At 36.9% G+C, this 13,374-nt stretch overlaps 1 pseudogene; it reads right to left on the minus strand.

The window, feature by feature from the left end:
- Positions 1-5,737: 5,737 nt before the first annotated feature.
- Positions 5,738-11,694, minus strand: LOC118847364 (annotated as a pseudogene).
- Between the last annotated feature and the right edge of the window lie 1,680 nt (positions 11,695-13,374).

The raw sequence follows: 13,374 nt of genomic DNA on the forward strand, positions 1-13,374 counted from the left end.
TGAATCTTGAATAGATCTGACTGTGTCTGGAAGACCTCATTACCAGAGATCTTGGAAATCTTATAAAATATGTAAAAGACTGCCATTATTTCCAGGCTTTTAAATAATTTCAAATGGTAACAAAATTAACGTGTAATAATAGCACCTGATTGCCCTATCTCATGATGTCAAGCACTGACATTGACTATACTGCTATATTGTTGTTCAGTCATTTTCAGTCATATCTGCTCTGGGACCTTATTTGGGATTTTCTTGGCGAAGATAGTGAAGTGGTTTGCATTTACTCCTCCAGCTCATTTTTAAGATGAGGAAACTGAGGCAAACAGGATTAAAAGACTTACTAGAGTTACACAACAGTCTGAAGACAGATTTAAACTCATGAAGATGAGTCTTCCTCTGGGCCACCTAGCTGTCCATACTGGTAAGAAGTTTTTATTGGGCTATCTCAGCAAATATTTCTTAGAGCCCCCACAAGCTAAATCTAGGAGACTGAAGTAACGTGTAGGACAGGTAATTCCTGGTTGGGTATTTTTTAATTAACACATTTTTAGTTTTCAACATTCACTTCCATAAGTTTTAATTTTTTTCCACCTCCCTCCTCTCGTCCGTCCCCAAGATGGTGGGCAATCTGATGCAGGCTCTACGTATACATTCTAATTAAACACATTTTCGTATTAGTCATGTTGCATGGAAGAATTAGAAAGAATGAGAAGGCAAGATGGTGGCTGGTAGGCAGGGACTGGAATGAGCTCCGTACCGAGCCCTTCCAAAAACCTATAAAAAATGGCTCTGAACCAATTCTAGAACGGCAGAACCCACAGAACAGCAGAAGGAAGCAGGGCTCCAGCCCAGGACAGCCTGGATGGTCTCTGGGTGAGGTCTGTCCCACACGGAGCTGGGAGCTGGGAGCTTGGAACGGAGTGGAGCAGAGCCCAGCCTGAGTGGTGTGGAACATCCAGACCAGAAGCCGGTCAGAGGGGGCCCTAGCGCCCTGAATCAGTGAGCTGCGGCAGTTACCAGACCCCTCGACCCACAAACACCAAAGACTGCTGAGAAGGTTAGTGGGAAAAGCTGCGGGAGTAGAAGGAGTTCGCGGGTTCGGCTTCCAGCCCTGGGGGCAGTGGAGGTGGGGCAGCTACAGCTGTTGTTACTTCCAGCTCCAGGCCCACCTGGTGGGAGGAAGTAAGTGGCGGATCAGAGCAGGGGTGCACAGCCTGCCAAAGATCTAAGCTCAGTTCAGGTTGGGGGTTGGGGAAGGAGCAGTGCTGGTGTGGCAGAGCTGGCACCTCCCCCCCAAACGTGGAACATAGAACTTTGTAGTCTACAAGCAGTCATAGCCCACTGAAAAACTCAAAGGTCAAGTTAGTTGGCTGGGAATATGGCCAGGCAGTGAAAACGCACCGAGATTCAGTCTCAGACTTTGCATTCTTTCTTTGCTGACAAAGAAGACCAAAACATACAGCCTAAAGAAGTCAATAAAGTGCAAGAGCCTACACCAAAAGCCTCCAAGAAAAACATGAACTGGTCCCAGGCCATGGAAGAGCTCAAAAAGGAGTTGGAAAAGCAAGCTAGAGAAGTAGAGGAAAAATTGGGAAGAGAAATGAGAAGGATGCGAGAAAACCATGAAAAACAAGTCAATGACTTGCTAAAGGAGACCCAAAAAAATACTGAAAAATACACTGAAGAAAACAACACCTTAAAAAATAGACTAACTCAAATGGCAAAAGAGCTCCAAAAAGCCAATGAGGAGAAGAATGCCTTGAAAAGCAGAATTAGCCAAATGGAAAAGGAGGTCCAAAAGACCACTGAAGAAAATACTACTTTAAAAATTAGATTGGAGCAAGTGGAAGCTAGTGACTTTATGAGAAATCAGGATATTATAAAACAGAACCAAAGGAATGAAAAAATGGAAGATAATGTGAAATATCTCCTTGGAAAAACCACTGACCTGGAAAATAGATCCAGGAGAGATAATTTAAAAATTATTGGACTACCTGAAAGCCATGATCAAAAAAAGAGCCTAGATACCATCTTTCAAGAAATTATCAAGGAGGATTGCCCTGATATTCTAGAGCCACAGGGCAAAATAGAAATTTAAAGAATCCATCAATCACCTCCTCAAATAGATCCCAAAAAGAAATCTCCTAGGAATATTGTCGCCAAATTCCAGAGCTCCCAGATCAAGGAGAAAATACTGCAAACAGCCAGAAAGAAACAGTTTGAGTATTGTGGAAACCCAATCAGAATAACCCAAGATCTGGCAGCTTCTACATTAAGAGATCGAAGGGCTTGGAATGCAATATTCCGGAGGTCAATGGAGCTAGGATTAAAACCTAGAATCACCTACCCAGCAAAACTGAGTATCATGTTCCAAGGCAAAATATGGATTTTCAATAAAATAGAGGACTTTCAAGCTTTCTCAGTGAAAAGACCAGAACTGAATAGAAAATTTGACTTTCAAACACAAGAATCAAGAGAAGCATGAAAAGGTAATCAAGAAACAGAAATTGCAAGGGACTTACTAAAGTTGAACTGTTTTGTTTACATTCCTACATGGAAAGATGATGTGTATGATTCATGAGACCTCAGTATTAGGGTAGATGAAGGGAATATGCATATATATATGTATATATATATATATGTGTGTGTGAACGTGTATGTATATATATATATATCTATGTGTATATGTATGTATGTGTATGTATGTATATATATGTGTGTGTATATTTATATATATATATGTAAAAGAGAGAGAGTAGACACAGGGTGAGTTGAAGATGAAGGGAAGATATCTAAAAGAAATAAAATGAAATTAAGGGATAAGAGAGCAACACACTGAGAGAGGGAGATAGGGAAAGATAGAATGGGGTGGAGTATCTCACATAAAGGTAGCAAGAGGAAGCAGCTCTGTGGGAGGAGGGGAGAGGGCAGGTGAGGGGGGAATGAGTGAACCTTGCTCTCATCAGATTTGGCCTGAAGAAGGAATACCATTCATACTCAGTTGGGTATCTTACACCTCAGGAAAGAAGAGGGAGGAAGATAAAAAAAAATAAAAGGGGGGGGGGATGATGGAGGGAAGGGCAGATGGGGGTGGGGGTAATCAAAACAAACACTTTGGAAAGGGGACAGGGTCAAGGGAGAAAATTCAATAAAGCAGGATGGGTTGGGAAGGAGCAAAATGTAGTTAGCCTTTCACAACATAAGTATTGTGGAAGGGTTATACATAATGATACACGTGTGGCCTAGGTTGAATTGCTTGACTTCTTAAGGAGGGTGGGTGGGAAGGGAAGAGGGGAGAGAATTTGGAACTCAAAGTTTTAAAAACAGATGTTCAAAAAAAAAGTTTTTGCATGCAACTAAAAAATAAGATACACAGGCAATGGGGCGTAGAAATTTATCTTGCCCTGCAAGAAAGGAAGGGAAAAGGGGATGAGAGGGGAGGAGGATGATAGAGGGGAGGGCTGACTGGGGAACAGGGCAACCAGAATATATGCCATCTTGGAGTGGGGGGGAGGGTAGAAATGGGGAGAAAATTTGTAATCCAAACTGTTGTGAAAATCAATGTTGAAAACCAAATATGTTAAATAAATAAATTTAAATTAGAAAAAAAAGAATGAGAAGAACCACAATAAAGGAAAAACAAAACAAAACAAAAAAGAGAGCAAATATTATGCACTGATCTACATTCAGACTCTATAGTTCTTTCTCTGGATGTAGATGACATTTTCCATCATGAGCCTATTGAAGTTGTCTTAGGTCCTTGCATTGCTGAGAAAAGCTAAGTCTATCAAAATCAGTCATCACACAATGTATCTGTTACTGTGTGCAATGTTTTCCTGGTTCTGCTCACTTCCAGGTTTTTCTGAAGTTGGCCTGCTCATCATTTCTTATAGCACAATAATATTCCAGTATATTCATATACCAAAATTTGTTTAGCCATTCCCCAATTGATGGGCATCCCCTCAATTTCCAATTTTTGGCAACCACAAAAAGAGCTGCTATAAATATTTTTGTATATGTGGGTCCTTTTCCCATTTTAATGATCTCTTTGGGATACAGACCTAGAAGTGGTGTTGCTGAGTCAAAGGGTATGCACATTTTTATAGCCCTTTGGGCATAGTTCCAAATTGTTCCCCAGAATGGTAGGATAAGTTCACAATTCCACCAATAATGCATTAGTGTTCCAATTTTCCCACATCTTCTCCAGCATTTATCATTTTCCTGTTTTATCATATCAATGTGATGTGGTACCTAAGAGCTGTTTTGATTTGCATTTCTCTGATCAATAGTGATTAGGAGCATTTTTCATGTGATAACTTTACTATCAATTGGGGAATGACTTGTATTCTTATGAATTTGACTCAGTTCTCTAAATATTTGAGAAATGAGGCCTTTATCAGAGACACTGCTTGTAAAAATTCTTTCCCAATTTTCTGCCTCCCTCCCAATCTTGGTTGCATCGGTTTTGTTTGTGTAAAAACTTTTCAATTTAACGTAATCAAAATTATCAATTTGAATTTCATAATGTTCTTTATCTCTTCTTTGCTCATACATTCCTCCATTCTCCATAAATCTAACAGGCAAACTATTCTTTGCTCTCCTAATTTGCTTGTAATATCAGCCTTTATATCTCAATCAATATACCCATTTTGGCTTTATTTTGGTATACAGCGTAAGTCTCCTCTCAGTTTTTGCCATACTATTTTCCAATTTTCCCTAACAGTTTTTTATCTCAGAAGCTGGAGGCTTTGGGTTTATTAAACAGTAGATTACTATAGTCATTGACTACCTTGTATTTTGTACCTAACCTATTCCACCAATCCAACACGCTATTTCTTAGCCAATAGCAAGTAGTTTTGATGATTGCTGCTTTGTGATACAATTTAAGATCTGGCACAGCTAGGCCACCTTCCCTAACATTTCTTTTCATTAATTCCCTTGATATTCTGGACCTTTGTTCTTCCAGATGAATATTACTATTATTTTTTCTAGCTCTATAAAATTATTTTTCATGGCTTAATTAGTATGGCACTGAATAAGTAAATTAATTTAGGTAGAATTGTCATTTTTATTATATTAATTCAGCCTACCCATGACCAAATAATGTTTTTCCAGTTATTTAGATCTGAATTTATTTGTGTGAAAAGTGTTTTGTAATTGCATTCATATAGTTCCTGGGTTTGTCTTGACAGGTGCACTCTGAAATATTTTATAGTGTCTACAGTAACTTTAAATGGAATTTCTCTTTTTATCTCTTGATGTTGGGCTTTGTTAGTAATATAGAGGAATGCAGATGACTTATGTGGGTTTGTTTTATATCCTGCAACTTTGCTAAACTTGTTGATTATTTCAAGTAGTTTTTTTACTTGATTCTCTAGGATTCTCTAAGTATATCATATCATCTACAAACAGTGATAGCTTAGTTTCTTCTTCGCTTCTTCTAATTCCTTCGATTTCTTTTTTTTCTCCTATTTCTAAAGCTAATGTTTCTAGTACCATATTGAATAACAGCAGAGATAATGGACATTCTTATTTCACCCCAATCTTATTGGAAATGCTTCTAGCTTATCCCCATCACATATAATGCTCACTGATGGTTTTAGGTAGATGCTACTTATCATTTTAAGGAAGGCTCCATTTCCTATGCTCTCTATTGTTTTTAATAGCTAATAAATGTTTATTGATACCTTAAAAAGTAAAAATAAACAATATTTCTAATAATAATTTTATGCTAAAATCATACAAATTTATTTTTTGGTGGAAAAATTAGTTGGAAACAGCAGCCTTCAAACTTTTCAAATGAATAATGTTTTTCGTATACTTCAAATTTATGCTGAATGCTTTTTTTTTCTTGGACTTCAGTAAGAACATCTGGATATTCTGGGAGAAGTTTATATTTCTTCAGATCAATTTCTGGAAAAAAGTGTAACTCTCAAATTCTTGCAAAATTCTTGTCACAAACAGTCACTAATGACCAGGTTTGTTCGTTGTTTCCTTATAAACAGAGCTGCCTCTAACTACCCAAATCATGTCCACCTTATTTGCTAGTTCCAGAAGTTCAAGAAGGTCTAATACATCATCCAGACTTTTAGCAAGATAATGTGCTCCAGGAGGAGGTTCCTTCAATTCTCTGCTGAGAACTAAATTAATCCTGTCTTTTAAAGGTCAACTATTCTCAGGAACAGAGAACAAGATCCTCTTCCCCATCATCAACCAATTTTGTTTACCTTCTACTGAAGAAGTTGTAGTCATTTTATGGAAGTACTTGAATTCATCCCTGAGCAAGGGCCAGGGTAGGTCCCAATTCCTCCGTATGCCCATGTTCTGGGAGACAGCACCAATGCAGTTTATCACACAGACATTGTCTCTCTCTACTGTTCTTAATAGTAATTGGTGTTGTATTTTGTCCAAAGCTTTTTCTTCACCTATTGAGATAATCATAAGGTTTCTGTTAGTTTTGTTGTTTATATGATCAATTATGCTGATAGTTTTCCAAATATTCAACCAGCCCTGCATTCCTGAAATAAATCCTACCTGGTCATAATATATTATTCTCATGATAATTTGCTGTATTCTTTTTGCTAATATTTTATTTAAAATTTTTGCATCAATATTCATTAGGGAAATTGGTCTATACTTTTCTTTCTCTGTTTTGACTCTTCCCACTTTAGGTATCATTATTATATTTATATCATAAAAAATTGGTAGGACTCCTTCTTTGACTATTTTCTCAAATAACCTATATACTATTGGAATTAATTTCCTGTTTAAATGTTTGATAGAATTCACTTGCAAATCCACCTGGCCCTGGAGATTTTTTCCTAGGGAGTTCATTGATGCCTTGTTCAATTTCTTTTTCAGAGATGGGGTTATTTAAGTATTTGACTTCCTTTTCTGTTAATCTGGGCCATTTATATTTTTGTAAGTAGTCATCCATTTCCTAATATTATCAAATTTACATGCATACAATTGGCAAAATAATTCCTAATTATTGTTTTAATTTCCTCTTCATTGGAAGTGAACTCACCATTTTCAGTTTTGATGCTGCTAATTTGGTTTCCTTCTTTCTTGTTTTTTTTAAATCAAATTAACCAAAGGTTTATATATTTTATTAGTTGTTTTTTCATAAAACCAGCTCTTGGCTTTATTTATTAGTTAAATAGTTTTTTTAATTTCAGTTTTATTAATCTCTCCTTTAGTTTTCATTATTTCCAATTTGGTATTGAATTGGGGATTTCTGATTTGGTCTTTCTCTAGCTTTTGTAGATGCATGTCCAATCATTGATCTCCTCTTTCTCTATTTTTTGTTTTTCTTATTTAAATTTAATTTATTTATTTTTAGTTTTCCACATTCATTTCCACAAGATTCTGAGTTCCAAATTTTCTCCCCATCCTTCCCCTACCCCTCACCAAAGATGGCATGCATTCTGATTGCCCCTCTTCCAGTCTGCCCTTCCTTCTATCACCCCAACCTACCCCTTTATCCCTTTCCCTCTTACTTTCATATAGGGCAAGATAAATTTCTATAACCTGTTGCCAGTATATCTTCTTTCTCAATTGCATGTAAAAACATTTTTAACACTTGTTTTTAAAACTTTGAGTTCCATATTCTCTCCCTTCTTCCCTCCCCACCACCCCTCCTTGAGAAGGCAAGCAATTCAATATAGTTTACACATGTGTAGTTATGCAAAACATTTCCATAATAGTCATATTGTGAAGGACAAACTATATTTCCCTCCATCCTATCCTGCCTCCCCATTTATTGTCTTTTCTTCTTTGAACCTGTCACTTTTCAAAAATGTTTGCTTCTGACTACCCCCTCCCCCAATCTGCTCTCCTCTATATAATCCCCCCTCTAAGCACCTTCCCCAGTACATTTCTGTAGGGTAAAATACCCAGGTGAGTGTGTATGTTATTCCCTCTTTAAATCAAAGCCAATGAGAGTAAGGTTGACTCATTCCCTTTTACCTCCTCCCCTTTTCCCTCCATTGTAACAGCTTTTCTGGTCTCATTTATGTGAAATAATTTACCCTATTCTATCTCTCCCTTTCTCCTTCCCCCAATATATTCCTCTATCACTCCTTAATTTTATTTTTTACATATCATCCTTTCATATTCAACTCACCCTGTGCCCTCTGTCTATATATACATGTATATATATATATATATATATACACACACACACACACACACACACATACGTACACATATGTATACTATGTATACATATATGTGTGTGTGAGTTTGTGTATATACATATACATATATGTGTATATATAAATGTACATAGATACATATATATACATATTCCCTTCAACTACCCTAATACTGAGAAAGGTCTCATGAGTTACAAATATCATCTTTGCATGTAGGAATATAAACAGTTCAAATTTAGTAAGTCCCTTATGATTTCTCTTTCCTGTTTACCTTTTCTAATGCTTCTCTTGATTCTTATATTTGAAAGTCAAATTTTCTATTCAGTTGTCACCTTTTCATCAAGAATGCTTGAAAGTCCCCCATTTCATTGGATATCAATTTTTCCCCTGAAGTATTATACTCAGTTTTGCAGGGTAGGTGATTCTTGTTTTTAATCCTAGCTCTTTTGACCTCCAGAATGCCATATTCCAAACCCTTCAATCCCTCAATGTAGAAGTTGCTAGATCTTGTATTATCCTGATTGTGTTTCCACAATACTTGAATTGTTTCTTTCTGGCTGCTTGCAATATTTTCTCCTTGACCTGGGAACTCTGGAATTTGGGGACAATATTCCTAGGAGTTTTCCTTTTGGGATCTTTTTCAAGAGGTGATCAGTGTATTCTTTCCATTTCTATTTTACCTTCTGGTTCTACAATATTAGGGCAGTTTTCCTTGATAATTTCTTGAAAAATGATATCTAGGCTCTTTTTTGATCATGGCTTTCAGGTAGTCCAACAATTTTAAAATTATCTCTTCTGGATCTGTTTTCCAAGTCAGTGGTTTTTCCAATGAAATATTTCATATTGTCTTCTATTTTTTTCGTTCTTTTTTCTGTTTTGTAATTTCTTGATTTCTCATAAAAACATTAGCATCCATTTGCTCCATTCTAATTTTAAGGGTAGTATTTTCTTCAGTGAGCTTTTGGACCTCCTTCTCCATTTGGCCAATTCTGCTTTTTAAGGCATTCTTCTCCTCACTGGTTTTTTGGACTTCTTTTGTCAGTTGGTTTAGTCTATTTTTAAGTGTTATTTTCTTCAGTATTTTTTGGGTTTCCTTTAGCAAGTGGTTGACTCATTTTTCATTATTTTCTTGCATCACTATCCTTTCTCTTCCCAATTTTTCCTCCACTTCCTTTGATTTCCAACTCCTTTTTGATCTCTTCCATGTCCTGAGACCAATTCATATTTTTCTTGAAGGGTTTTGATGTAGGATCTTTGACTTTGTTGACTTCTTCTGGCTGTATATTTTGATATTCTTTGTCACCAAAGAAAGATTCTATAGTCTGAGTCTTTTTATGCTACTTGCTCATTTTCCCAGACAATTATTTGATTTTTGAACACTTTGTCAAGGTAGGATTTGGCTTCCAGAGTGAAGAGTGCTCTGTTCCAAGTTTCAGGGGTTTTGTGTGGCTGTTTTCAGAGACACTTCTAGGCACCTGTAAATTTTCAGTTCTTCTAAGGTGGCATGATCCAAGGAGAGGTGTTTACTCCTCTTCTGGCCTGTGCTCTAGTCTGTGAGTGACCACAAGCACTCTTTTCTGCCTTGGAACTGTAAGGAGGAGTCCCTCTCCACTACCTCCACATGTGCTGCCACAACAGTGATCCTCCTCACCCCAGGATTGCAACCCAGATCCAAGCAGGCCAAAGCAAGAGAATCCTGCCTCAGTGCCAGCAAAGAGATCCCTGCATTCGCCTTCTGATCATCCACTTGATCCCCCTACCATCTGTGGACCTGGAGCTTTGGGAGCAGATGTTGTTGTTGCTGCTGCTGCTGCTGCCACTGCTGCTGTCATCTCTGCCACCCCAGGCCAGCAGCCAGGTGGTACTCTTCTCTCACTGAGGTCCAATAGAGTTTCTCCACTGACCTTCCACTTTGTATCTGGCATTTGTGGGTTGAGAAATCTGGAAACTACCACAGCTTCCAGTGATTCCATCCTCTGAGGTCTACTCTAGCCCAGTCTGTGTTAGCATGGTTTGCCAGTCCCACCCTGGTGTTATAGACCCTTCCTTTTAGCCTGGAAGTTGTCTTGGGTTGGAAATTTGCTTCACTCTGTCATTTTGTGGGTTCTGTAGCTCTAGAATGTGTTCAGAGTCATTTTCCAGGTATTTGGAGGAGTTTGGGAGAGAGCTCAAGCACATCCCTGCTTTTGCTCTGTCATTTAGGCTCTGCCCCCCATACCCTCTTCTCTATGTTATTCATGTAAGCATTTATAGACATAAAACTTCCCTTAAGAACCACTTTCACTCTATCCCATAAATTTTGGAATGCTGTCTCATTATTGTCATTCTCTTGGATGAAATTATTGATTGTTTCTATGATTTGTTGTTTAATCCACTTGTTCTTTAACATTAGATTTCATAATTTGCAATTAATTTTAGTTTATCTTTCCATGACCCTTTATTATATATAATATTTGTTGCATCATGATCTGAAAAGGATGTATTTACCATTTCTGCCTTTCTGCATTGGATTGTGAGATTTTTGTGCCCTAGTACATGATCAGTTTTTGTGTAGGTGTCATATATTGCTGGAAAAAGGTATACTCTTTCTATCCTCATTCAGTTTTCTCCAGAGGTCTATCGTATCTAACTTTTCTAAAATTCTATTCACCGCCTCCCCCCTTAATTTCTTTCTTGTTCATTTTGTGGTTAGATTTATCTATTTCAGAGAGTGGGGAGGTTGAGGTCTCCCACCAGTATAGTTTTTCTTTCTATTTCTTCCTGCAACTCCCTTGACTTCTCCTCCCAGAATTTGGATGCTATACCACTTGGTGCATGCATGTTTAGTAATGATATTACTTCACTGTCTTTGGTGCCTTCTAGCAGGATATAGTTTTCTTCCTTATATCTTCTAATTATATCTACTTTTGCTTTTGCTTCGTCTAAGATTAGGATGGCTACCCCTGCTTTTTTTTTTTACTTCAGCTGAAGCATAATATATTCTTTTACCTTTTACCTTTACCCTGTGTGTATCCCTCTGTTTCAAATGTGTTTCTTGTAAACAATATATTGTAGGATTGTAGTTTTTAATCCATTCTGCTATCTACTTTCATTTTATGGGAGAGTTCAACCAATTCACATTCACAGTTATGAATACTATCTGCGTCTTTCTCTCCATCCTTCCTTCCCCAACACTTTTGCTTCAACTTCTCCTTTCTCCATTTCTTTCCTCCAAAAAGTTTTGCTTTTGACTACCGTCTCCCTCAATCTTTCCTCCCTTCTATCAGCCCTCTCCCTTTTCTTTCCCTTCCAGTTTACAAAACACATATTTCATATTCTTGTTCTTATCTTTTATCTAATAAAAATTATTTGAGCCATTAGGATGCAAATATATGTTACTTGGCTCAAATTGCAACCACTAAAAGAGGATAAGCTAAATTGATATATGTGACCAAATTGGCTGATATATTCAGACTACATCAGTGCTGAACAGTCCTAAGAAGTACTGTTTCAGAACACTTTTATTAATCTCCTTTTCATATTCTTTGGAACTCTCCATAGCAACTGTTTCCCACCTGCAGAAATTCTCAGTTCTTCCTCTCTCCCCCTTATTTACAAGGTCAGTAAATGATTTTATATGGTACTAAAAACTTAGAACTAAATAAAGTGATCAAGAAACAGTATAGAGTTATTTTAATACCTATTTTAGTATAAATGCAATAGAGCACAGGAAAAAGCATGTGTTTACTGGGTGCTAAATGATAGAACATTTTTACACTTTTGTCAAGAAAGCAAAATGCATATTTCAAACCAGATGTATGAGAAGCTTAAAATGAGTACCTAAGGAAAAACATTTCAATAAATACACTGAAAGGAAACCAAATAATTGCTCCTGGCAGACATGTGTGTGTATGTATATATGTATCTATGTATGTATGTGGGTGTGTGTGTATATATATACATATATGTGGATGTGTATACATATATACACACACATATATATATCTTATACATTTTGCTGAATTTCCTCTTCAAAAAAGGCAACTGTATCCTGCTATCCCTATACAGTAAAAAAATTTAATTACCCTTAAAATTAAACTGCTTATTAGAGTTTTTTAAATAGCCTTTATTTTATACTCCATGCATACACAGGCTTTTAAATTGAAAATGCTTGAGGAATTCTTCTTGGGAGAGGAAGTGAGTTACAAAGAATAAAAAGAAAATTTTCAACAGCTTTGGACAGCTGGAAGGTGCTATAAAGCACTGAATGTTTTGATGTTATTTTCCATTAAAATTGCTCTTTTTTAAAAATCTTATACCATACATACATGTGTGTATATGTATATATGTTTGTATGTATATGTATATTTGTGTGTATGTGTATATACATGCATATATGTACACATATACATTTATATGTGTGTATGTGTATACATACATATCTCCTTTTCTTAGAGGTCTAAATTCTCATAGAGGGTGAAGTAAATGGGTTGATTTGCACATCAACAATTCTAAATATATTTGAAAGTAGAAGCAAAAAGGGAACTCATTTCCCCCACCCAAAAATATACTGGACCCCAGACTACTTCAGTGGGCTGTAGGTATTCTGGCTCAATGTTAAAGGCATTTTGGAATGATGAAGTAAACACTAAATGGCTCCTTGGTCCCTGCCCATCATAGGGATGGGGAAGGGTAATGTTTGCATCTAAAATATCTGACTATATCTGACTCTTCTGCCATAAACTTTGAATGAAAGAAAAGAAAGTGAGATTCAACAAGCATTTATTATATATGGTGAAAATGAAGTAGAAAGGATCAGCAGAGAATGCACTTAGCTGAGCCTTCCCAATGTTCACCTCTAAACAACTTTAAATAAAACCACAAATCTAATTCTGAAGTTGCAAAGCCAAAGAAGGTAAGAATCTTCCACCCAAAATAATTTAGGAGTTCAGAAAGAGAGCCGTAGCACCGGGATGCAGGCTGGCCAAGAGCCCAAATGGATGAACCACCGGTGGTAGGACAAAGTGGTGGTGACAGAAAGAACAAGAGCTTTGGGAGCTCTCAAGGAAGAGATGGTCATATCACCTTGGAAGCGTGGAAAACTTCAAACCATAACTAACTCTGAAAACAGTAGTGCAAAAAAGCCAGAAGTTTGAGACATTATCCCTCCAACTCCACACACTAGGTAACAAAAAATAACTTTAATATGAAGTTCCAAATCAGGAAATAAAGTGGGAAA

The sequence above is a fragment of the Trichosurus vulpecula genome, chromosome 4, assembly GCF_011100635.1.
Source record: "Trichosurus vulpecula isolate mTriVul1 chromosome 4, mTriVul1.pri, whole genome shotgun sequence".
NCBI classification, from domain to species: Eukaryota; Metazoa; Chordata; class Mammalia; order Diprotodontia; family Phalangeridae; genus Trichosurus; species Trichosurus vulpecula.